The 26,791-nt window shown below is 43.3% G+C and overlaps 1 protein-coding gene across 4 annotated transcripts in view; it reads right to left on the bottom strand.

Moving 5' to 3' along the window:
* DGKI (diacylglycerol kinase iota) overlaps positions 1-26,791 on the bottom strand; it is a 209,818-nt gene that overhangs the window by 181,756 nt on the left and 1,271 nt on the right. The window lies entirely within an intron of this gene.

Genomic DNA, 26,791 nt, shown 5'->3' with positions numbered 1-26,791 from the left:
AGGGAAACAGAGCTAGGGAGAAGAGACATAAGAGAAAGGTTGCTCTCTTCACTTTTCCAGGATTGTTATTGGGTTGAATTTTAAACACTCTAAAAAGTTGCAGTACTACTTTACCCAAAAAGATGTTTAATCATTCTAATTCTATGTCTGGATAACTGGACAGAAGAACAACACATTTGCTGTTCTGAGAATAACTGAGACATCAGCAGGAAAGAGAGGCAAGCATAATCCACGACACCTCATCTTTGAGCATGAAGATATCACTCCTGTGAGAAAAGGACGTTATAAAATATCTGGACACACACTAACCTAGGCCTCTGTGATGAGCTGCCAATAAGTGCTTCAGCTCCTGTTAATTATGGTGGCGTTTCTACAACGATGAGATGACTTCTCTGTGGAGAAGAGCTCTCATCAGGAAATTGGTTCTATTGCAATTAACATCTTTGAATATCCAAATTTAACATCCTCCTTGAGCCTTCTCCCTTATTTCAGGAAGTTTGTGATCAATCAAGTCCTGAAATAGAGCTGGAGATCTGGGATTCAGGGAAGGGGGAGGAGTTCTGTGTTTGGGGGCAGGAGGGTTAAGTACACCAGTTTCAAAATCAGCTGGTTGATGTCTCCAGCAGCTTTTCAACCTCTCATCCCCATATACATAATTTCCAAGAAAGCTGTTATCATCATCACCACTATTTAGAGTCAGAATAGGTGACACATCCATTTCCTTGCCTCAGCTCTGCCTTCAGGGTCAGCTGTAGAGGAGAATCTGAGACACAGCCAGCCTAAAGACCCAAACATTCTCTCCTGAAACAATTAATACAGGGTAAAACAGAACACACCTTTCCTCTTCCCCTCCTTCCAAACAGAAATCATCAGTTTTCACTTCCTGGGGCTCTGTCATTCCATCAGTCCCCAGCTACTGCAGCTCCTCAGAGAGCTGGGGTAACGTGAATAAATGCCAAAGGAGAAAACAAAACAAAACCTCTTGCTGATCTTGCTCCAGCCCACACTGCAGCTGAACCACTCAGAATGTCCAGCAGCAGCCCTGCCACAACCCAACTCACAGGGCAAGGGCAAATTAACACTCCTGATGTACAACCTTTCAGGGGGTGAAGGATAACAGATTTTCTATTCCCAGCTCACTTAAAGAAAAGCATTTAGACCTAGCCACCAAAATTTTCCTCATCCTGTACTACAACAAGAAATCTGAACAGTAGATGCACTCACTTTATGGCACTATAAACAACAGAGGAAAAGCAGCCATACACAGGAAGGACTTACCAAAAATTTCACTGTTAGCTAGCTATTAAATTTTAAAAATATATTCACAGCCAATAGCATCAGAAGGCTAAAGTTTAGGGCTCAAAATTCATAACCACTAAATAAGATTTATTGGTTTTTTTTTAATATAAAAAAACCAAATTGTTGTCATCTTATTCCAACAGTTCCATATCTTCTTGGTGATTTCTAATGGGCAGCTCCTCCTCATAGCACTGACTCCTTCTTCACAGCACAGCCAACAAACTCCAGCTCTCTTCTCAACCAGCTAACCCACTCTTTTACAGCACTCATCTTTATTAGATACAGCTGTGGCCTGTTAAGGACAGGCCTGTTCCTAATCTTTGGTAATTAGTACAGCTGCAACTCCTCAGGGGTGAGATTACCTTCTGCACTATATTTATTTTCATACATTCTATCCCCCCATGCCAAATTACTTTTGCTGTACTATATTCAGTTATATAAAATCTGATTTCCTGCTAGATAGCATTAGACCCTCCCCAACTCACAGAATATAAACACTGAGTGCTCACATACTTATCTGGGCAAATGACTATGACTAAGAAAATTGTATTACATTCAACAAAATTTTAAAAAAATGTAGCAACACTTTGTGTTCCGCAATGCAAACACTTGTCAAAAATTACAAAAAAGACAAAAAAAAAACAATGAAACTTGAGAAATAAGTACAATAGACACAAAATTAAGGTGCAGGGTCCTGGACCACAGCTACAGCAGCTCACACAGTCATCTACACCTGTTCAATAATCAATAAAATATGCCTCAAAATCACATTTGGACAGTGGAGCCCAGGGTAGTCAGAGAGGAAATCACAGGGAGTCACTCTGTCTGTTCCAACAGATACCAAATTATACATGAGATGAGCAGAAAACTGAACAAATCAATCCTACAGCCTTTCATACTAAGTCCATCTTTATTTTCAATGAGGGATGCTGTTGAGACAGAGACAGGAAAATACTTGGATAAAGACCTGTTGAATGAAGTCTAAGATTTAGAATAAGAGGAGTAGAAACTAGAGAGCTGATGGGTTAGAAAACCTCTGCACAGCATGAGGACTCACAGCTGAGAAACCAGTGCAGAGGGGTTTGCAATGTTCAGTGCCTTCTGCAGGGCTGCCTCTTCTTAAGGAGCAAGTGAAGTTATAAACCAAGATTTATGAGGTTCTACACACAACATTATGATTCATTAGGGAAAGCTAGGGACTAATAATTGGGGTTCCCTTGTCCCAAATTATTCAGTATTTAATCCAGTCTGTACAGAGGCTGTTGCAAACATATCATCCTGTCTTCCAAATCACTGTGATTTGTGTGCATTCACACCGAGAAACATCTCAACCATGAAGAGCTACAAATACAATTGAAGGGTTCTGAAACCACTAATTTTACAGCTCTCAAAGCCAGGGTAATTTCAACAAAAGAAGGTGGATAATAGGAAAGCCAACTCTTGAGGATCCCATAAGAATTCCACTGAGTGGAAACCAAGGTGGGGGATAACCAGCAGGGATGGGTGCTCAGTCTATCCACTTGGGGAACCAAAGGGCAGGAACTGAGGAAAGGTCTCCTGAGTGGCCTGGCATCCTGAAGGTGGCTCAGCTTTCTGTGCCTGCTGCAGCAGAGCCAACATCATCCAGAACATCACACCCTGACTGCAGGAGGAATAAGCACTGCACAGATCAGGAGCACCAAGCAAACTTTGCTCTGAGGGCAGGTCAAATCTCATTCCTCTTACCTTTCACATAAACCCCTCTAAAATTCTTGCACTTCAAGGCATGAATTCACAAGAAGTTATTAAAAGCACAACATCATTTAGAGTCTGCAAAGTCTTCTGTCACACCCCAGTACTTCAAGTGTTCCACACCATACATTTAAAGCCACTTGGTGACATTTAAGGAGAAAATTCCTCTTTAGCTCTCCACTCCAATTGCCATGACAGAAACCAACAGGGTGAGCCCTTTAAAAAGCCCCTTTGTTCCTTTACTAGATGAGCTCGCTATTGTACACACACAAACTTGCTGACACACACACTGCAGCTAATGTGGATCACACAGGTGGCCCACAGAGATATAGATACACACATGACAACCCAGAGCACACAGATATATGTGCACCAGCACACATGAAAGCTTCCAACCTTCGTGTGTTCCAAGGGTGCTTGTCTCTCCACCGATCCCACATTCCTGAGAAGTTCTGCTGGCTCCTGCCCCCAGCGCCCAGTGTCTCACTTTCTTCTCAACTTCAGGAGGTGCCCAGCATGAAGACAAGAAAGCAGTAGATCCAGAGAGGCTTGAAGAGTACCCTGTGACTGCCCCAGGGTAGCCAAGTGAAAAACAGATGAGGGGGAGAAGGAGGGAAGAGGTGGTTCCTAAGAGGTCACTGGAACAACTGTCATATGAGTAGGTTTCAGTTCCCTTCCCATTTTTTATATTTAGGTGAAAATTTGAGTAGCTACTTATAAACTGGGGGGAAAGCCCCACCTCCTTGGCTTATATTTTTCCATGGAGGACCTGACAATGTTAGAACATCAGGACAGCAAGTAAAAGCAGAGTAAGCAAAACCGATGCAATTTCCAGATCCTGCTGAAATTTTACTTCAACTCCAAGGATGAGCATTGAGAGTTAGAGCAGTAAATAAAGAATCCCTTGCTTTTGCTTCGAGCAGATAACCACTGTGGCTTTCTAAAAGCTCTGAGTGCTGTAGCCTTTGATAACAAGTAACAAAGCCAGGCAGAGCACAAAATAACCCTTACCCTGTGATGAAGTATAATAATAATAATGCATTACCACTGCTTGCTGGTTCATCTTTATCCATGAGTAAGAAGAAGCTACTGTGTTCTTCAAATAAACATTTTGTCTGGCTACAAGCAAAGCTCTTAAAGTCAGAGTGGATTCAGGAATAAATTTACTTCATTTACAGTGCACAGCAATAGTCCATTCCATGCTAATGGCAACTCTTATGCTTTTTGTCAATATGTTCTTTTTACAGGGAATTTGGATAGCTTTTTAGCTGGTTCATTTGCTATTTTGTGTCACACATCACCTGCTCTTCTCTGCTGGTGTTTTCCAGCTTTACAGCTGAAGATTATCCCTTTGGGCTGATCATCCTTTTTTCAAAAAGGTAATGCTGTGAAATACAGGAAGCAGGTATAACAAATGCAGAGAGGAAAAATCTTTCATAGATTTCTGCCAACTCTTCAGTCTTTCCATTCTCTAAATGCTCCCTTCCCCTTCACACCTGCTACTCTCTTACCAAGGTGGCTGAGCTTCAATGCACACACAAAGTCTCCTCCCCAAAAAGTGGTCACACAGCATCCCACATTTTGCAGCTTCCCTGGTTCATCAGCCAAGGGCAGGAACAGCCTCCTCTGCCTCTGAGTCCAGCTCCAAAGGCCTCTAAGCAGCTCAGGCAGAGCAGTTCAGTCTCTCTCCTTCCCTGGAGTCCCATCACCCACATGTTCCTGGCACCTGTGCCTGGTAAATCAAGGGACTCACCGACCTGGGCTTGCCCCTGATCCTCACTTCGAGTAACACTTCCTCTGTCATAAATGGGGACACTGGGCACGATACTCCCAAAGAAGACCCTTCAATTTGTATGAGCTCATCACTCATACTACTTTTAACACTTTGTGATCATTTCTGCATGGAGATAAGTAAATCTCCCATCTTCTCACTCAGGGACAGACAGACTCTTCTGAAATATTTCCATTCAGCATTTTTTCCAATCATCTTTTAAATGTTTTTCTTAAAACCAAAGCTGACTCACCCACTAAAACAAGATCGTCTGACTCATATTTAACACTTTTGTCTCCATGGCTCATTTTGGTCACCAACTGGCTTAGACTTTTCTTTGTACTACATGTAAGGGGAAAGAATAGAGAAAAATGTACTTTAAACATCCATTCAGTTCCAAACTGTTGACAAATGCTCAGGATAAATCTGCAGAGAAAGGAAATTGTTACAGCACCTAGAGACCTATTACAAATTAGAACTGAAATGAAATTTTTCAGCAAGAGACAGATTTGTACTTTCATGTTCCCAGATTCAGATGAAAAGGGGGCTCTGTTTAAGAGATATTTGGCTAGAGGGTTTTCTTTTCTTCATTTACCATCATCAAAACCCTCATAAGACTGAACAGCGCTTCAGAAATGAAATAACAAGCCAGAAATAATTTCCCATTTGCACTTATCTTGCAGTGAGATTTATTACTTAATATTTCTAAAATATCTAAAAAGGGGAGCCCTAAAAAGAGAGGCCCAGATTTAGGTGAGATATGAACTGTTACTGCTTCACCCATGGCAAGTCCCCATTTCAAACAAGGACAGCATCAACATCCTCTTTAGAGCCACAAAACTGATCCACGGAAGGCTCCTCTGAGGTGGATCCAATTAAAGCACCTGCAGCAATTTTCCAGAGGAATCAAAAAAGCTGGAGAGCAGATCTGATGGAAATTAATGGGATCTGGGGTGTTGCTTGCCTCTAGCTTTCTTTCAAAGACCTCCAGGTTAGCCTCAGAGCCTGGTCTTCTCTCTGATATGGAGATCACTAATAAAACCAAAACAGTGTCTTCACCCATGTGGGAGAAAACTATTATCACCTATGCAAAGGCTTTTCAGTAACTTACAAATAATGGAGGACTTCAGTCCCAGCTGAAGTGAAATAAACTCAGTCTAGAATTTAAGTTGTTCACGAGGTTTGGGTAAGTACTTTTAATAATCTTCTGATTAATCAGGACAAAGATAACATACTGGGTGAGAAGAGGGGAGAGATTTTAATGTAGCAAATGGAAACAAGTTTTAAATGTCAGAAGGTGAAACAGGCTTAGCTTATGGCTGTGTTTTGGAAAGCAGCAGGAAACTCAAGACATCTATATAAACACATTATTGAAGTATTCTGGCTCACAGTTTTTGCTTAGGTATCAACAAGACAGAGAAATTCCCCTTGCTTCATGTACTTCCTCTGTGCTCTGGCAGATGTTATCATCCAGACCCACTGGTCACACTTGCTTTTCAGTTTAACCTGTGTTTAATGCTTCCTGAGATCACAAAAACTGCACTTCCAGGGAACAGTTTTGCAGCCCAGGCAGGCAGGGCCAGTCTCTAGAAAACCCTCAGCCTGGGGGCAGAAAGTGCTGCTGGTGTCCATCTGAACTCTGCAAGGGCAAGGTGACTTTGAGAAGAGTTGTGCTAGTCTAGAGATGTACTTCACACCCTGTTTGAAAGGAGGGACAGCCCTGTCCTGTTCCTCACCCACAGAGAGGCAGATCATAAGCTCTGCTGTCACAAGGGGCACCTCCACCACCAGCCCCAGCAGCACAGCAGGCACTGAGTGCAGAGCCAGGCTGTTTGTTCTGCAGTGTGAGGTACCACAGGTCCAACTCCTCATTAGCCCGCACCATTTGTCATTCATGTGATCACATGCATGTGATCACTCATGAATAATGTTCTCCTGCCCAGCTCAGAGGCACACAGTTGTGCCCTCTCACTGAGCATGTGCCATACACAGACAGCCCAAGACACAACTCAGATAAGCTTATTTCAGTGTTTTAGAGCACAGGAGTTAGAGCAGAACACTTTTCCTTCCAGCTCTACACCTTGCTTTTGCTGTAACCAAGAAGGAAGGAACCTGGCACAGCCTGTTGAAAACAAACAGAATGCCTCTGATTTTACAATGGAGCACTTGGGATTTAAGGGGGAAAACCACATCTAAGAGCAAGCCAGCGCAGTGTTTTCTCCCACATTCACCCCTCTGATCTACCAACAGGTCCCCATCACTATCCTGGTGGCACAAGGTCCCTGGACAAACCCTGAGGAAGCCTGGCACTCAGCTGAGGTGTGCCCAGGGCAGTCAGCCCCACATCTCTGTGTGGGAAGGGAGGAACTTGCAGACTGCTGGATAAGCATAGATGGAAAAAATAACCAAGTAGTTCCTTGGGCATTGCACTCTCAAATTGCCTGAATCTCCACACCTGGTGGTGGGTACACCTCCTCAGTCTGGAGGAGATGATAAAATTGTTTGTGCCCTCTTAGCCATTCCTCAAGGAATTACTGCTGTGATCTAGTGAGAGACTCAACTAGATAATCTATTCCAGAAGAGAACCACCAAGGTCCACACAGCAGAGGGTTTTAGCTCCCCCTGAAAGCCCAAATTATAGAGGTCTGTGTTGGCACAAGCCATTGCCCTGCTCTGGGCTCATCATGCCACTCTGTCCTGCATTTCCTGCTCCAGGACTTGGGAGCACAGAACTCCCCAGCCTGCCTGCACAGCTCAGAGCAACCACCCTCCTGCTCTGTAATATTCCTACTGACAGACAGCATGGAGAATAACAATTTCCAGTTGCCTCGAAGATGCAAAATCAACCTTAAAGACTAACTAGCAAATTAGATAAAAGAATGCAAAAAGTAGGCACACAGAATGAAAAACACAGCTAGAACCAGTGGATAAACAGATAATGGGGAACATAGGGGCCTTTTGTGGCAAAATTATGTAACAAGAAATAACAGCACATGCCCTAAGAGAAGTTCAAAGCAAAATCATCAGAATATTGGGGGCTCTCAGTGAATATGACCACCAGAGACCCCTTTAGATGACCCTTCAGAACCATAAGAGGACTTCCAGTAAGAGGCAGAGGCATCTAAATTAATTCTAGGAAAAGTGATGTTCATGTATTAGCTAGGAAATATGTTATAATGAATATGATCAATCATGGTGGAATAAACACCCTGTTGTAAAATTTCACAACACACATCCAGTTAGGGGCAAAATCCCCCAGATGTGTCCAGCACTGTAATAAGAAATGCCTGCTTTCTAAGACTTCCAATTGTGTTAAAATTTTTGTTCTCAAGCTGATTTCAGTATCTTAGAGGGCAGGACTAGCCAGAGTACAGCTCATGGCAGTTATAAACTGCTCTTCCCAAAGTATTGCAAAACAGCAGGGTTGGATCCTTGGCCAGAAAATCCTTTGCCTGGGGGTACAAGGGCAGATTGAGGTGAAATGCTGTACACTGGGCTGCTGCATTCATCCAGGAGGAATGAAGGTCAAAGACTTTGGGAGACAAGAGATAAATGAAAGGAGAAGGCAGCAATCTGAGCATCCAAACCTACTGGCACTATACCCACAGAAATCCCTTATAATTGTGGTAAAACCTTCAGCCTGGCTAAAAATCAGAGAAAGCCTCTTAGGCGCCCCAAGCTCGTGTGTCCCTGAGCAGGTACTCTGAAAGGACTGTTTCACCTCTACTAACACCTGCAAAATTCACAGTTTAACCTTTACTCTTGAATTTCATCTCCTATGGTAAGAGAACAGCCTGTCCTCTGCCACCCCAGTGATGTTGCAGAGAATAATGTACATCTGTACAGGGCTTTGAAAACCACTTTACAAGACCCCAGAGTTTGTCATTATTCCCCAAAAATGCTTCAGAGAGAGGCTGGTGCTCAGCATGCAGCAGCCAAGAGTAGGGCCAGGGCACGGACACCCAACCTCATCTGCCAGCAGCACCCCAAGGCAGGAGGGAATCCCAGCAGGAATACCAGGAGCACCTGGCATACAAATCCAGGCAATCACAGCAGCACCTGGCATACAAGCCCCTGTCTGCAAGCCAGCACATTCTGGTAAGGATTCCCATGCACTTCAATAATGGATGCAAGAGCAGCTCTGCTCCCAACGCTCAGCAACCGCAACCAAAGAGTTGGTGCTGTTCTTACTCTACTCCAAAAGTCGCAATAAAGACCAACATCATGGCAATAAGCAAGAGAGCTGGATCCCCAGAAAAGCTCAGGAGCCCTGTGTTTCCCCTCCCATGCAGGCAGAAACAGTTGTTCCTCTCCAGCTCATAACAGAGGCACCCAGAAGAGCCAGGAGGAGAGAGACAGAAAGAGTTAAGCAAAGGTAACAAGAGCAAGAGAGACAACAAAGCACTGACACCCCCACACAGGCCCTCAGGTAGTTTCTTGCCACTGAGTCCACCCCCAGGTGCCATTCACACGACTTTTCCATCCCCTGTCACATGTTAATAATTGTTGCCCATGGCCCTTCTAATACCTGATGCCAGAGGGGTCAGGGCAGGGAGAGCCACACAGAGCCTGCTGGGCTCTGAGGGAACCTGCAAGACAAAGCAGCCAGCACAGATATTCCTGCTGCAGAAACTCTTGAGATTTTTCCAAAACTTTCCTATACAAATCACATACAATCAGCAGCCTGGAAAACGTGTGTGAACCGACCATTTAATGCAGTAGTTCAGATCCTGTCAGCTTGGGCACAAGGATCCTGGCTGCTTGATTTGCTCTCTGTTGAGTAGCCCTCCCAGCTTCTACAACACAGGCAAAAGCTAAGATCATCTATACTGAAGTATGCTAGCTCCAGGAATCCTGATTTTCTTGACAAAACCTATTCCAAACAGACAAACCACTAAAATTTTGAAGCACCCTCACAAGTGAATATATTAAGTTGCATCAATATTCATTTATCTTTTACATATCACTTCCCTCATACTTATTTTCTAAACTAAGTACAGTGGAACAATAACCCCAAGTATGCATAGTTTTTCATGTTTGAATACACAAAAGAAAGGTGCACAGAAATAAAAAACTGTGGAGATTCACACCTGGAAAAGACCACAGGAGACAGGAGATCTGTTGCTCATTCCAGCACTTCTCTACATGGATGAGATTTCCTTTACAGTGCAGCATCCTGATAGACCTCAGAAACTTAGAGCAATATCCTTTTGCATGCATAATAGTTCCTTCAGTGCATATTTACTTTCATGCAGCCCATCATTCTTTATTTGGAGCTATATTTTTATGCACAAAACAGTAGCTTTCAGAGGAGGCAGGAGTTATTAAAAAGTTCATCTGTTCCAGCTGCTTAATCCTCACTTAAACTCATCATTAATCCTTTTTTTATGACACCATAATTGTCACTATGGCAACCAATTATGATGTCACAAACAAGATTAGAATTTTAGATAGGGGAACAGAATTAGCTTCTCTGCTATTTGTTTAGGTCCTTAGTGGCTGTCATGCCTGATCAAATCACTGCCCAATGAGTTCAAAACTCTGCTCAATATCCCACCAATGCAGGGCAAGGCAGACAGAAACACAGGCAGGGGGATGTGCCCAGTGAAGGATGGGAAGGTGCAGTGCACAGACACTCCCTTCCCAGCCCCTCCAGGTCACATTCTCAGCTCTGAAGCAAGAAATCATTGGCAGCTCCAGTGACATTGTGGGTACTCAGTAGTCAGGCTTCTTACAAATGCAATTCATTTTCCTATTAAAGCCTAATCCTTCTTTGAATTCCACTGAATATTCCCCTTCAATGATTTGCTGCAGCAAAGTCCCTATTAAATACACACAAAACAATCATGTATGGCAAGTAAAGAAAAAGCCCCTGAGCTCACTTATTTCATCATATTTTCTTCTACTTATAAACCAAATAACCACAGTCTGTCATCTTTCTTCCTGCAGAATAATCACAAACACACTTGAATGCCTGAAGTGATTTACCCTTCTTTAGTCCTTTTTCATTTCATCTATAGCTTTTCAGGCTCCCAACAAATCAAAGGAAGAAAAGAGCAAAACTAATAAAGAGGTCAGATGTCAGCCACCCAGGTATCATGGAGCACACCATCAACAGCTGGAGTTGTCACATATTCACAATAAAGATGATTTGTCCCCATTCCTTCCCCCCTGGAGGTTTTGTTTGTGCCATTCTGGTGAGGTAAATGAATTAGAGCAACAGCAAGTGTTAAGCTAAGAGCAAAGCTCACCAAAAAAGGGACTGTCCCACGGAATAACATCAGGACTTGCACAGAGGCACCCTCCTCTAACACATGCTCCTTTCAGCAGCCAGGGCTGGCTTTGAACCATTAAAGAACAATCCTGAGACCAGCAGTCATGGGCAATCCGTGCATTTTACTTTCCAGACAATCTATTGTAGCTCATGGAAAACATGACAAATGTGCCCCCCCAGATGTACACACCCTAGAGAGGCAAGAGATTTGCTCTCATGTCCTGCACCAGGACAGAGTCACAGAACAAGTGGCTCCCAGCTGCCCTTGCAGCTGGCAAAGCAGTTCATTTTCGAGATGCATTTCACAGCAGGCAAAATGGCAACGTCTCTATTTGGCTGTAGAGATATTGCAGCACTTTTTAAAACTGACATACTTGCCAGCATCCACTAAAAGAAGCCACCACTTCCACTTCAAAGCAGATTTATATCTTGCCAAAAAAAACAGAAACCAAAACAGCAACAACAAAACTAAAAAAAAAAAAATCAACCAAAAAAAAAAAACCCCACCAAAAAAAAAAAAAAAAAAAAACCAACCAAAAAAACCCACCAACTTTTTGCAAGCAAAATTATGTTTTGCCTTTTTTTTAATTTGGAAGCATTTGTCAAACACTAACAAGAATATACATATATTCATCCTATTTGTAGGAAGGGTCCACATAAAAACTAATTTTAAGACTGCTTTCCATGGACTGCCTGCAGTCAATAGAGATGGACTCTTCCAGAGAACAGTTTGGAGCCAGAATTATGTTGGCAAAATGGTTCTCTGAAGACTCCCTCACATGCTAACAACCATTGAGTCAGGGTAGTCTCCCCAGCCTGAAATTATCCTGCAGAAATAATTCCTCCTCTCCTCATACTGACTTTTTCACACATACCAGCACTCACAATTTTTCCAGAGCCAGCAGGGCGTGACACCAACCACTAAGATGTGCATGTGGGGACTGATTCATCACAGCAGAGCCATTAGAAGGAAATGCATTAGTCCTAATGGCAAGAACTGCACATTCACATGGTCTCTTCCCAAGAAAGTTCTTAAATCCTGTGGGAGACATATGTCTGGAACAGCAAAACCAGTACAAGCAGACACTGTTCTGCGACTGACAGTTCAGCAATCCCTTGTCCAGACACAATTTACTGTAACAAACACTGCCTTGCTATTTCACCTCTCACTTATAGTTGTTTCCAGGCTGCAGTTACCAACACCCTTCAGTCCTACCTCCCTTCCTTTTCTGCTGCCCAGACCAGTTGGATGGGAGCTGCTCAGTCCAGAGAGCCAAATTTCACAGAAATTTGAGGACTACAAAATTCTGTTGAGCTGAGCACGCTGTGGTGCTCAGCAAGCAGAGCACGGTGGGAGAGGGAGATCCTCATCCTGCCAAGATCCTGGAGCCCCCTCCCTGAGAGAGGGTAATTGTTGATCCAGCTGCTCCATGCTCAGGAAGGAGCAGCAGAAATGGCTGAAGAGCAGATCAACACCTCTTCAGGGCAGAAGCCTTTCCAGCTCTAACATCAGACATCACTTTCATCCTCTCTGTAAGACAAGAGTGGTTGCCAGTGAGTGACTACTCAGCTTTCTACCAACCCGCTACTTCCACCAGTAGCTGCAGAGGAAGACTCCCAGATACAGAACATTCTCAGAAAGAGAAGGAAAAAAACAACCATTAACCATAACACCTGATGTACCTTCAGCTTCCAGACATCCCTGGAGAATCACCTCCCTCTTTAGCTGGAAAAATTTGGATGGCCACCCAACATTACCCTGATAACATATTCTAATCATGACACCAAGAAGCTCCTGCTAGCTGTCAGAGGACAATTCATCTCCCATGTTCCTTCAGTCTCTGGTAGCTCAGAAGAGGCTGAGTGTCATAGGGCTGACCAGTACTAGATGTGGTCATTACAACACATTCCTAGCATAAAAAATGAATCATGGACAAGACAGCTTCACAAATGCTACCAAATAACAACTTTGGCTTGCACTCCCATTCATTGGAAAATTCTCATACTGCAAATCAAAACAAAATCACTTTTCTCTTCTGAATCAGAGTGAAAAGAAGAACTCAGGATGAAGAAAGGGAATTATCAGCCATCCTATATTTTACTTATAAGATGAATTATCCTATATTTTACTTATAAGATGAATATATAGATACATTGGTCATGTTGTGAGGTTGCTTAAACAAAGCAGCATCTTTCCCAGAAGATTTCAGTTGGAAAATATCATGTCAGAAATGTTTTTACAATGGAAATATTCCCCTGGGAACCTTAAAGCTATCCTTCTCCACCACAGAAGACTGGAATTACAAGCATATGCATATATTGTGGTAGCTTCACAAGTATTACCTGATGCCCAACTGCCTTAGAATGAGCAAAAGGTCATCATTTTAAAAAACAAATGTTTCCCCCCCCCCCTCTGTTTGAGCAGACTCTTCACAGAATGGCTTTGAAACCTTCCTTGTGTTTCAGCACACACCCCCAGCTCAGGCACATCAGGCATGAGCCCTGCAGGCTCACCTGGCTGTCCCCAGCACCTTCCTCACTCACTCAGCTGCTGACACACACTGTTGTGCCTGCAGCCACCCATCATGGAGATATTTTCTCTGGTTTTCATTTATCCTCCTATTATTTGTGGTTGCACACATAATAAAAGCTGCTTTGTCTGCCTGTGTAGTAAATTTGTCTCATTGTCTTACAACCTCGCTGTGAGAAGCTGTTAGGATTGATTCACAATAGGGCCAACATTTCCATCAAGCAAATATCATGCTCAGCACCTGACAAATTGTGACACTGTTTGCAAAGTGACTGAATCAGGAACAAAAAGCTCCCACTGCATGTTTGGGTAGGGGTGGCTGGGAAAGGGGCTGGGAAAGGGGCTACCACGCAGGAAACAGGGGCTGCTATCCAGGCACAGCTGGGACACAGCAAAACCCAGGAGAACCCTGGGATTTCTGGGCATGATGCAGGCAGGAGTGGGCAGGAGAGCTAACCTGCCAGGGAACTGCCTCCTGAGACAGCAAGCTGTGTCTCCTACAGCAGAGGAGCCACATCTTTCTCTTTTTCACCCATTGGATCAAAGTGGGTGGAGTTGATTTTGGTGCCCCAGCTTATTTCTTCCCTCTTTTCTTTCTCTCTGTATTTCACATCCTTATTGGCTTCTTTCAAGCTTGGAAAAATTTCTGTTATAAAGAATTACCCGGTGTGCTCTAAGCACAACTTTCCACCCTTCCTTCCCCTCCTTCTCTCATTTTGTAATTGCTGGTGACCCACTGGAAAAGCCTATCTTTGGTCAGCTGGAGGATCCAAAACTCTGAGTGGGTTGAAATAATCAAATCCTTTTTTTATCACCTGCAGCTCCCAGCACAAGCAGATGGGAGAAGCAGACACATGGAGCAGGCCCACATCCATATCCTTCAGCAGGCAGTCAGGCTCAGCTTTATAACTGGTAAGATGCACAGCCACAAAGGATAGTAAAATAACATCACTGGTGGCAGAAAGGCAAGGCCATTTGGTATCTTGGCACTTGACATGTAAAATGGGATGATCTCAATTTTCATGAAGCAAAAGACTTGAGTACTCTTAGGACAAAGGCCAAAGAGTGAAAAGAAAGTGAATTACCTTCTTTTTCTGCTAGGTCAGAAGAGGGGTATAATCAGTGTGTGCTGGAAGCTCTCCCTGCCTCTGCCTGCACTGCACTTCTCCCTGAACAGAAGGCACTCCCTGCCAATTAGGAAATGAGGAGGAATGAACCCAGCACTTTCAAAGCCATAGGTCAGCTCCCTTCTTCCTTCCATCTCTGTCCCCAAATTAGTCATCTGATCTTCTCTTCCCACAGAAGAATAGCATGAGCTGAGAAAGGAGAGGAGCCCCCAGCTCAGCAGCTGTGGCTTACTGGACCAGGTACTAACACAAACACCAAACTCAAAGCCTTTCCTCAGAAAGAAGAGAAATTGGAATTGGAAGAAGCTATTGTATGGGCAGGAAAATGACAGCTTCAACCCATCATCTGCTGATGGCAAAATTACATTTCAGTGCTTTCCTTTCTGCACTGAGGAGGTGGGGGTAAGGGGAGAAGAGGAACTGAGCAATCCAGGGATTAGGGAAAAAAATGCCATATTGCCCAACCAAGGGATCAGATTAGGTTTTCCTTTTAAATTCCCTGCTGTCTGATCTCTCACATTTTCACCAAACATGAGGTGAAAATTGGAAAGAATGTATTCCTTCCTCTTGAATAGGTGACTAGAAGATTACATATGAGGAAATAAAATTACTTGTGCATCATATTAAACATCTCACCCAGCTGCAGACAGAGATGGCTCAGCTTTGTGTTCTTCATTTAAAAAAATAGGAAAAATTAGAAGAATTTACTCCACTCAATCTCTTTTTTTTTTTTTTTTTTAATCATGTGGGAGATTTTTCTAAACACATTCTTTAAGAGGGGAGCTCACACAACACTCTCTCTGGGTTTGCCCTGTCCCAGACAGCATTTCTTAGAGTGCTTCTGGCTTGAGACTGCCCAGAGGCTTGGATAAACATGCATAATGCTTGGCTTATGTTGTTGATGTCCATCACATCCCTGGGAGTCTGGGGTCTGGAAAGCCCAGGCTATTCCCAGAGGGAAAGACAAGCAGTATCTCCTCTGGAAAGCAGAAAAGCTGTGCTTCTGCCAGCCCTCCCTTTGAGGGTACCAGAGTCTCTGCCAGGCCAGACTGCCTGCAGACATCCCTGCTGAAGGTTGTGGGTTTTGTCCCTCTCAAATGGATTAAGATTTGATTGGTAAGGGGATTTTTGGGGAAAGAGCTGCCACTCCTAGGCCACTAGACTGAAGGGGTAGTAGTTTCTAAACACCAGATGTAAAATCTATGAGGGGGCATCTCAACTGCTTCATTGGTCTCAATCCAACTCCTGGCTGCCCCAGCATCACAGCCAGCATTACTCATCCTTCCCTCTGCTGAAAAAGGAGGAACAAACTGCTGCCAAGACAGAGGCCAAATAACCCGACACTCGGTAATTTTGCTGTTCACACTGGAACACGGCACATTTATCAAACCATGATATGGTCCATATCACACTCAAGGAAATGAAAAACACTGCTTTGCTGTTTGCTGTCCAGGATGAATCAAGATTCACAAAGCCAAAAGAGAGTCCAGGCAAGCATCACAGCCCTAGCCTGTACCCAACCCATTGGGAGCCTGCTCCAGCACTGTTTGTTATGCATCACTGGGGCTTGTCAGACACCTCTCAGCATTCCTTCAATACCTGAAAAAGCTGGAAAAAATAAAAGCTGAAAAGCTGGAGAGGGTAACTAGTGCCTCTTCCTTTTTGCCATAGGCTGGTGTTGTACTGACAGAAAGAAGTCAAAAACCAGTTTCTATTCCAATTACACTTTAAAAGAGCATGCAACTCCTCTGCAACACAGCCTACCATTGCAGGGCTTGGAAATTCCCCATATTGCAGCTCTAAAGGGGAGAAGGAGGCAGCTTATGAGCAACTTGATGGTAAAGAATCAGAGATAAAGCACTGTGCTATAAAGCCCACACTAACCTTGGAGGCAGGAAAAAACTGTTTGAGCAACCTCAATAACTTAAATCTAACCTTGTAGAATGTGAAACCCAGTGTTCATGTAGTTCTGTGTTCTTTGTTCATTGTACCATGCACTGCACAGCCCCAGGTATATAAATAACACAGAGCACAGGGGTCTGGGTGAAGGCAGGGCAACAAAGGGAAATTATAGAATTAAAACGACAGAGAGCAACTAAAAAAAATATAGAAAGACATAAATTCTCTCGTGGTAGACACTGGCCAGGGACAAACTACCTGCTGCAAAGCCAAATGCAGTGCCCTGCGAGAGAAGTGACAGTTTCAGCTGTTGGCTACCTGCAGAGACAGAAATGAAGAATGAGGAATACCTTAAGTTCTTTTCACTAACAGAAGGCCACCCACAACCAAACATGTCAGCTGCACCTGTACTGTTGCTAATTCCTTCTTCAATGTCATTTTAAATCAAGCTAAAAGCTGGGGGTGACTACAGTGCCAGAAGCAAAGGTTCCTACAAGCACAAGCAGCTGGCAAGGCACTGGTGGTGGATATCCCTTGAGGCAGTAGCATCAAAGGCACTTATCTTTTGTTTCCTATCTGCACGAGGGTTTTTAAAATGTGAATTCTCTCAGTGTCTCAACTTACAAGCAACCTCAAAAGTCATGATGAAACTTTATTCACATCTTTGGCATTTCACTAACTTTGACAACAGAGTCCATTGCCCTCTGGGGCTCCATCTCAAACCCACAGATCAGGCTAACATCAGCAATTAGAAATGAGGGACCTGGCCTGGCATGCACCTTCACATGGCATTTCACTGCCTTCAGAGCACCTGCAGGATGCAATGCTCCAGGAGGAATGAACCTCGCTGTGTTTTCACAACAAAAGGATATACTCCTGGGATCGCTCACTAATTGGATAAAAGCATCAGAACTACCCCATTGCCATCCCTAGAGGAAACTCATTAGCAACCTAATGAAATAAAGTGATGACAGGAAGGTATTTTCTCATCATCTTTTAATGCTAACGGCCTTTAAAGCTATTTCGCTTCCTCATCCCCTCCTATGGTGCCCAGAAACCCCATGGCACCTCTCAAAGCATCACAGGCAGTCCCCTCTCCTGCATATTACACAACATCAGGGAGCAGTTTCAGAGCACAGAGGGATTCTAGGGTGTTCGACTCACCATCTTTGATGAATCTATGCAATTGAAGCCTAATCCCTGCTCCACTTGGAAAATGCTCCCCAGTGGGTCAAGCTTCCTGATGAGTCATACAATTTAGAAGAAATATAACCTCACTACTAAGGACTTTGCTGTTTGGTTTTATGACAGGCAAAACTCATGAACATTTGAAAGAAATGAGAAATATTGAAACAAATTTTACAATTTTGAAATCCTTTGAAGTTGGTGAAATTACAAATATTGAAGCGAGTTCTACATCAGCGTAGTGCTTCTAATAATTATGTCTCTATTAAACATTATAATTTTTTACTCCTTCTCTAAAAAGCATCAGCTCATACCCCCAAACACTTCTGTATCATATAGCCTTAATATGCACATATTTTAGATGTACATATTAAACACAAACTCCTTAGTAACAGCGAGGGAGGAATGGATAATTTTGAATAAATCTGAAAAGGATATTAGAAAGCAAGACAAAGTATTTGCCCACCACATTTCCTCTACCCACACCTCTGACTGCTAAACACCTTCCCCCAAGTCCCTGGACATTGAAGAAGAGCCCACATCTCTCCTCCAAGAGCTCTTGCACGGAGTCCGACCACGAAAAGCACCGAAATCATTTATCTCTGCAGTGCATCTGTGGCCCAGCTGAGGTTACAGGGCTGCCAGCTGCACCACTGCCAATCAGTGACCTCCTTGCTGGTGCTGCACACCTTACTGGCAGCCCCAGGGAAGGGCATCCTGCATCTTCTCATCTCTCTTGTTTAGACACAGGGGGAGCAATGAAGTGTTCCATTATACCTCAATCTCGAGTGCAATTAGACACCTCCCTTCTCTCTGATTGCATGGCCATTTGTCTGCAGCAATGGGGATTAGTGTTAGGTAGTGGTAGGACTGGTGAGCTGGAAATCTTTATAGGTAGACTTTAATGCTATAACTCCCACCCCCCCCCCCCCCAAAAAAAAAAAATTTGCATGAACCAAATCATGAAATAGCACTTTCCCATTAGGAACTGTAAGTTTTGAACCTAGCAAAGCTTTCAAATAGCTGTTAAATGGAAAGGGATGCTGGCAGTGCCATTCAGAGCTGCATTTGAATGGAAATCCAGAACTGAAGGGTTCAGGACCTCATTACCAAGGTTTTCCTAGCCCAAGTGTTTCAAACTACCAAACTTCCTCAAAAATGCAGTATAGATGGGTATTGGGAAACACCTATTAGGCTCAATTCCTGAGCACAGATAAGGTCAGGCCTGCACCAGCTTTTTTTGTCATGACATAGTATTTAGCGATCATTCATTCCTCAGAAACACCCAACAAACCCTTCCTTTCCCCTCAGCCTCTTCCCCAACTTTATGCTCGGCCATTTCACTAAATTAACTGAAGGTGTTGGTTGAGACATTCACAAGAACCACTTAGTGCCCTGTGGCAGCCTCAGGCTACAGAAGATCTTTAAAAAGGAACCCTCCCACTTGCTCAATGAAATAAGTCAGAAGCAAAACTTCACAGAAACAAAGAAAGCTTTGGTTTGAAAAAGATCTTACAAATCATCTTGATCCAACACCTCATCCATAGGCTGAGACAATTTCCACTGTCCTAGGTTGCTCAGAGCTCCTTCCAACCTGGCCTTGGACACTTCCAGAGATGGGGCATGTGCAGCTTCTCTCGACAACCTGTGCCAGGGCCCCACTACCCTCATGGAAAGAATTTCATCCTAATATCTAATCTAAACCCATCCTTTTTCAGCTTAAAGCCATTTTTCCTTGTCCTGTCACTAGATGCCTTTGTAAAAAGTTCCTCTCCAGCTTTTCTGTAGGCCCCTTTTAGGTATATTTGGGTATATTATACTCCAAGCAAGATCCAATTATAATATTAATGCACAGCTGTCCTCTGCCTCTCCCCCAGCCTTCAGGTTTTCTCTAAAAGTTGCAGTTTCAATCCTTTTCTCTTCCAGTTTCCTTTTGGCCTGGATGAGAGGTCTTGCTCTAAGTGCTAGGGTTGAAGATCTGTTCCCACTTTGTCCCAGAGACTCCATCTGCACTCTAAAACAAGTCTCTCCAAGTTCCTTTCCCTTTGCTTCTCAAAGTGCACCTACAAAAATTCAGGCTGCCTGTGTTATGGATTGTCACAGATTACAGCCCAACAGGTGGAAAAAGCTGAGACAGCATCCAATGGATGAGAATGACACTTTTAATTTGAGGTGAGGCTCTGACCAGCACACTAGATTTTTTTGGAGTCAAAACCAAACAGCCTCTTCCTTGACACTGTTTGTGGATCTCTTCTGCAGACTAAGATGGGGGAATGTGATCTTTTGTAAGAGAAAAAATTCTGGTGAAATTTAAGGTAGAAAAACCTCTTTTTTTCCTAACCACAGTCATCCCAAGCCCAGTGTTTTCCTCAGAGACCAGTTCAAGCACTGACTGGAGTAGTCTGTGCTAGTGTGTGGCACACATTAGACAAGGTGGTGCTGGTGTGAGGACTGCACACACCTTAATCTTCATGGACAAAATCCTCCCTGAATTCCTTTATAGGCAAAACACAAAAGACAAGTTTCCAGGTAGGAAAAAAAAAAGCCTTTAGGAGCTGGCTGAGAGGAAATCAACTTTACTGCTCACAAAGTGGGCTGCATGTGCATCAGCAAGAGCCTCACCAGGAGCTCAGCATCCCCAGAGAAAGGGTAACAGGAGAATCAAGGGGCTGGCACACCATGGCACCAGGGAGGAAGCTGCACCCAGCACATCCACACCAGGAGACACAGGGAAACAGAAAGGAAAAGCACAATGTAGACAGAAATGAGAAGTGAAACCAGAGAGATGTGGAGGCTTTTAAAGAGAGAAATGGGCCTGAAAACCTGGGACACAGCTCTTGGCACTGCCCTTTCCATCAGACCTATGGCCTTTGCCATGAGCAAGCACATTAACATTTTGCATACATAAATATGCATTACCCTGAGAAAGGGACAGAAAAAGGCTGAAAACTCACACACCATACATTGGAATTAGCAACATAATGACAACATAATGTTGTTGTTGTTACGTTGTCGTTTATCCTTCATCTTTGTCCCTGGATATTTATACAGAGCATGCACCAAGGCCCACAAGCACACAGCACACTGTGGTGTGTATTTCTCAGCCCACAGAGGGCCCAGCAGGTTTTTGGTGAAAGCACAGATGGCTTTCCCACATGACTGCAACTTTTAAAGCACACAGCAAAGTCTTTTGTGCCCATGTCCCACCATAAACCCTCTTCACCCTGAAGGGACATCACTCCAGCCACACACAGCCACCAAATACCCAGCACTAACCCACACAGAGGCCCCTATAGTCTCCCTACACACACATGGGCTTCTCTAGAGGTACTCTCAATACTTTATTTTTTCAGATATACCCCATCCCACACCACTTTTCTTTGCTAAGGGCAACAAATCATAGAATCATTCAAAAACTAAAAGAAGCGGGAGAAAAAAATGCCCCCAGACCAACACTGGACACGTGGGTGAACATGTACTCATATACTTGAGTTCATGCATTACTTGCACTTAAAAAGAGCTTTTAAAGAACCAAAACAACAACTTTGTAAAGTGAGACAAAAGAAGAGCTCCAAATTTCTACATACAATTTATTCCAAGGCAAAGTTTCTCACTGACAGTTCTGTAAGTAGAAGTGGATACAAAGATGTGAGGCTGCCACTCCTGACTTTTTATTATTATTATTATTCTTTCCCCCATTCCTCCTTTCTTTAACATCTGTGAAATCTTTTGTCTGACTGTCACATGTGCATGTCATGCTGCATGTAACACAAAGCAACAGAAAGAGCACAGGAGATTGTTGCCTATACACATCTTCTTCCCAAAACCTCAGCCAAGTTGCCAATTAAAAAAAATTTAAAAATTAAAAAAAAAAAAACACCCAAACAATAAAAAAAAAAATAACCAAACAGATCTATGAAAAGCCTGGTGAGGTTTCAAGAAGATCATTTCAGCCCCATGGCTGACCCAGGAGAGAAGAAGTGACTACCTGCTCGTTTGTTCCAAAGGAATAGAGAGAACAAAATCGGTTTTCCACTTCATCAAAGTTATGTGGCACCTGATTCAGCACTTTTTACACCATGAAATTTTCCACCTGCAGGGCAATCTGAGTGTACAGGTCCGTGCCTGTGCTACACAACAGCTTCATTATGTGCCCACAGAGGCTCACCCTTTCGGATCACTGGTGCACTTATCTCATTTTGACTATGTACATAATTCCATTGCAGCTCATGTGTCATTTTAGTCAGTCGCCACTCACAACACCTCTTTTGTGAGGTGCTGCTAAGCCCAGATACAGAAGGAAGAAGGTCAGACACGCTTTAAATTCAAAGACAATCCCTTTACTTTGTGCTGCATAGAGAGACATTGATGGCCAGACTGGCAGCCACATTTCAATGTCAGGAGGGAGCCTTAAATGTCAGCTTGATTTTCCCATGGTAGGATTCTTCTTTCTGACTATCCTAGCATTTTTCTGCATTCTGCTGCAGCACAGAGCTTCCACCTCAAAGCTTTATAAATCAAATAGCTTCATGAAGGCCTCCTCATGTACCAAAAACATCCAGTCATCTGCTTTGGGTGGAAACGACAAAATGGTGATGAAAGTCTTGGGTGACAAAGTAAATCGAGTTACTGTTGCATGAGTGGGTGGTAAGAAGACTGCACAGTACCGACCCACAACTCCTAACAAAGACAGTTGCAGGCAGATCCTCTGAGATTAGGCCAGAGAGTGAGAATTATTTCCTTGACATTTGGTAGAAAGTAAAAACCCATCCATTATTTTCATGCAGAGTAGCTGCATTCATTTATAGGATTAGAATGTGTTAATATTCAAAGAAACTTAGGTAAAATAAAACAACACAATCAAAAGATCAAAGACTTGTGTTGGGTGTTTTCATTTTTACAAATGTCATTCAGCTTAAGTTATTTATAATACTTCACAGTACACTAGTGAATGCTGTCACATTTCATTAAACAATTAAGCCTTAGTAATAGGAGACACATCTATTATCTCGTCTATATTTAATATTTACTGAGAAGTGATACGTGTCTTATGACTGTTATCATGTCTGAAAACAAAAGAACAAAAATAATGAGGATGTTTTCAAGTTTACATTTCTACTTTGGTCCCCATCTGTAGTCTCAGGTACTTAAACGCTCATCAACAGTGACAGGGTTTTTGTAATAAGGATTTCCCAGAATTTCTTTGCCATAACTTTTTCCCCTTCAAACGCAGTGACAAAACCTGCTCTAATTATAACTCCTGTTCCTGACTGCCAGGGCAGGCAAGCAGTTCCTGCTGATGGTGCAGGGGGAGAGGCCAGCTCGATTCTTGGCTTCTGCTGGCAGAGGAAGGGTCGGGAAAGCACACAAGGCACATCCCAAACAGATCCATTTGGCAGGAGGGGGGGAAACTCCAGCCAAGGGAACTCAAACCACCTCCTTGAGGTGCTTTCACAGTGACTCATTGCTCCAGGAGTGGAGCTGGGTGGCCAGGGGACTCAGGCAGCTCAGGAAAGAGTGCTTCCAACCTCTCCATCACCAAAAGGGCAGTGCATGGCTCCCTGCTGGAATTCCCTGTCTGGCCAAGGACAAGGCAGGAGCACAGAGCTGCCAAGACGCTGCACAGGACTCTGAGGTGTTCATTACAGCCCCACATTTGGAAATTCCTGGCTCAGGGAGGAGCAAAACTTCTAAAGCCTGCCACCCACTGCCTCAGTCAGGCTTTCTCAACCTGGTCAAAATGAAACTGCATTTCTCTAGGAAAACTATTCTCTGGTGACAAGTGTTTGCCAAACATCACCTGAGCTCTCACAAGAGGGACATTAAAAATCACAACTTAATTTTTATCTACAATGCCACTAATCAAGATTCCCTGAAATTCTAAATAATAATTAATTAAGAAATTAAAAACCATTTGCTCTATTGATTGTTTCAGTTAGCTTGCTCTTTAGGTTGTCTTGTTTTGATTTTTAGGGATGATCTTTTGTTTGGTTGGGGTTTTTATTTGTTTATTTATTACTTTTACTGTTTCTCTAAGCTTAATTAAATGACAAGACTGCATTTCAGATTAGATTTTGGAGGTGCAAATACCTGCAGGAGACTACCAGATAATGCTTTATTTTCCAGGTTTCCTCCTATCTTAGCTTTTTATTGTATATTCTTACTAAGCATCTATCTTTGGTAAAATCTGAATTTCTCTTTATATCACGAATTACTTCAGGAAAGCAACTTTAACTTCTACTTAATCTAGAAGACACCACAAGGTTCCTCACAAGCTTTGTAATGACAAAATAATATAAATTAAAGGGGAAAAAAATTACCTCACAGCTTTCTGTTCCAATATCTTGTAAATATTCTGCTGGGCATAGAAATGTATGGGATAAATACTATTCTGAGAACCAAACTGTAAAAAGCATTTCTCTCTGGCAGATGTACATATTTAATTCACTTTTCAGTTTTCGTTTGCCAATCTTTTCACAGCGGGCGGGAAACTGAACTTTTGGTTTTATCAGTTTATAAAAAAAAAAAGAAAAAAGAAGTTTTTCCTTTTGTGAGCCAATGTGTCAGATTTTCAGCGGAAGAGCCAAAATATCATTAAGATATTTAACTCCTTATGTGTTATGTGTGGGAAAAATATAAATTAGGGCTATGTGCAGGGAAAAATATAAATTAGGGCTAAGAATTGCTGCTTAGCTGCTGGCATCCTGATGTCAGCATCCAACCATGGAGTGGATGGTTCAAGAGATGAAAAGGGAGATTGCTCGCTGAAAAGGGAGATTTCTCTGGCTGTCACTCTCTTTGCAAGGCAACAGGAGCTGCAAGGGACCGAAGGTTCTGCTTGCAGCCCCGTCCCATCCTATCCCATCCCATCCCTCTGCCCCAGCGGCTCCCCCGGCTGATCCCAGCCCCAGCGCTCCCGTGAGAAGGAATTTACGCTCAAGGGATCTTCCAGCCACGGACACGGGAGCGGCCACACTCTAAAAAGCCATCAGGTCCCGCCCAGGCAGGGACAGTGGCACATCCCCCCCGTGCGTGTGTCCCCAGTTCCAGCACAGCACCCGGGACAGAGCGCAGCGAGCGCGGATCTGCTCCAAACGCAGCCCTGCCGAGTGCCAGCTGCAAGGTGATGGGGATGGCTGCGAGCATGGGAGCAAGGTGGTGGGCATTGCCAGGCTCCCCACCAAGCGTACCTGCGTTATTTACAGGGAGTTTCTCCTCCTGCTGGTTTGACTGGGGGACAAACACGCCTACGTTGGTATTTGCTACACAAAATCATGACGGATTTAATACAGCGGTTCCTGCCTTTCAAGCTACAGGCCACATCGGTACAAAACATTGATTTCTGAACATGTTACTCATAGTTTTGGTACAATTCAAGGGAAACTAACAAGTTCTTTGCATGCAACAACAACGTCAGCTAATTAGAGATGTATTACATTGAGGATATTTGCTGTTCAACAACAAATTTAAAAAGAAGATAATACTTTAAGCCTAGACTCAGGCAAACTACAGTTGAATAACATTGGCACAGCAGAAGTTTTTCTTTTTTTTTTCCCCTGTAACAATACCCTGACCTCCCATTTCACTCCTTCAACTGCCGCCAATAGATTTATTCTTTTACATGTATTTTCATGCACCTTTATTATTTTAAGCAAGTTCCAGCTGTTGGTTTTTTTTTTCCCTGAATGTATAAAAACAGCTCTACAGGTGTGTATGGCAATGTAATGCACCTGCATAGAGAGCCCTAAATGAGCTGTTTGAAAGGCTCTGTGAAGCCTTGAATAATTTCTATTGTGTCAGTGGGTAAGGGAGTCCAAGTGCTAATGTAAATAGGTTTTCCTGGACCGAATATACCCATTTACATTCACAAATGTATTTCAGCACCATAAATTACTGAGGGAAATGGTGGCAATTTTAAGAGACTGGGGTTACAGGGTGTGGAAAACTCAGAGGAGGTCCTCTGTGGAAGTTTTATACTCTTCTATCTATCCAGATTGTTCTCATTATGGATAAATGATAAAGTGAATATTATCTGTAGGAAACCGGCCATAAATGAGGAAAAGGTGTGGAGAACCACGGATGCAAAGAAAATGTACTTTCTTGCACGTATCTTAAGTCAAGTAGAATGAGTGATATGCATCAAGAGGTGCTTAAGAAAAGGCTTTGATATCTGAAAGTTCAGGACTTGTTGTACGCTTGCATAGATGAAGGAGATGAGAAGGAGAAGAAAACCCCTGCGTTTTCTCCTAAAAGCATCTAACATGAAACCCTTACAAATATCGACCATGCAGAAAACTTAAAGAATACCCACAACTTTAACACATTTCTCAACAATCTAGACAGCAGAACATTAGAAACAGATTTTACTGTCTCCTCTTCCCTATCCATGCCACCCCCCAAAAAAGCAGAAGACTTATTGCAAACTCCTTGCTTTCTGTCCCAAGAGCAAACCTGTCTTGTTAGCAGCCACTTTATTTCAGCAGCTCACCTCAGACTTTGCCTTTACCTGCAAGGGATTTGCCCCTAAATGGCACAAGCTAAGAAAACTGTCAGGGTAGAGATGCAAAAGTACCCAGAGCTGACTGATGCAATGCTTGTTTCAGAGGTATCCAGTAAGTTTTCATTCACACATTGCTCACCTTACTGAGTCTAGGATGAATCATCCCAAACTTCACACTCACTGCTGGGACCATCAGCCCTGGTGGGGAAAGCCTCTCTGCGCACATCAAGGATTATATAAAACTTCAGCTATGAAGAGTGTTTAATTACATCATCTTTAAGCCCTGCCACATGCAGAGCTTAGACCAGCTCCTAAGTTATCCCAGCTCTAAATTGACAGCACATTAAGCATCCCCATGGCTAGGGAGAGTCTTCAGCTAATTCACCTGGGGCTAGAGACACCCTTCTCTTGCAGGGACCAGTAACAGCTCTGTGGTTTCTGTCCTCCCAGCTGAGAGAGCTCATCCCTAAGCACA

Source organism: Molothrus ater, chromosome 5 (assembly GCF_012460135.2).
Source record: "Molothrus ater isolate BHLD 08-10-18 breed brown headed cowbird chromosome 5, BPBGC_Mater_1.1, whole genome shotgun sequence".
Taxonomy (NCBI): Eukaryota; Metazoa; Chordata; class Aves; order Passeriformes; family Icteridae; genus Molothrus; species Molothrus ater.
The sequence above is the reverse complement of the archived record's forward strand: the minus strand, read 5'-3'. Positions and strand labels throughout refer to the sequence as shown.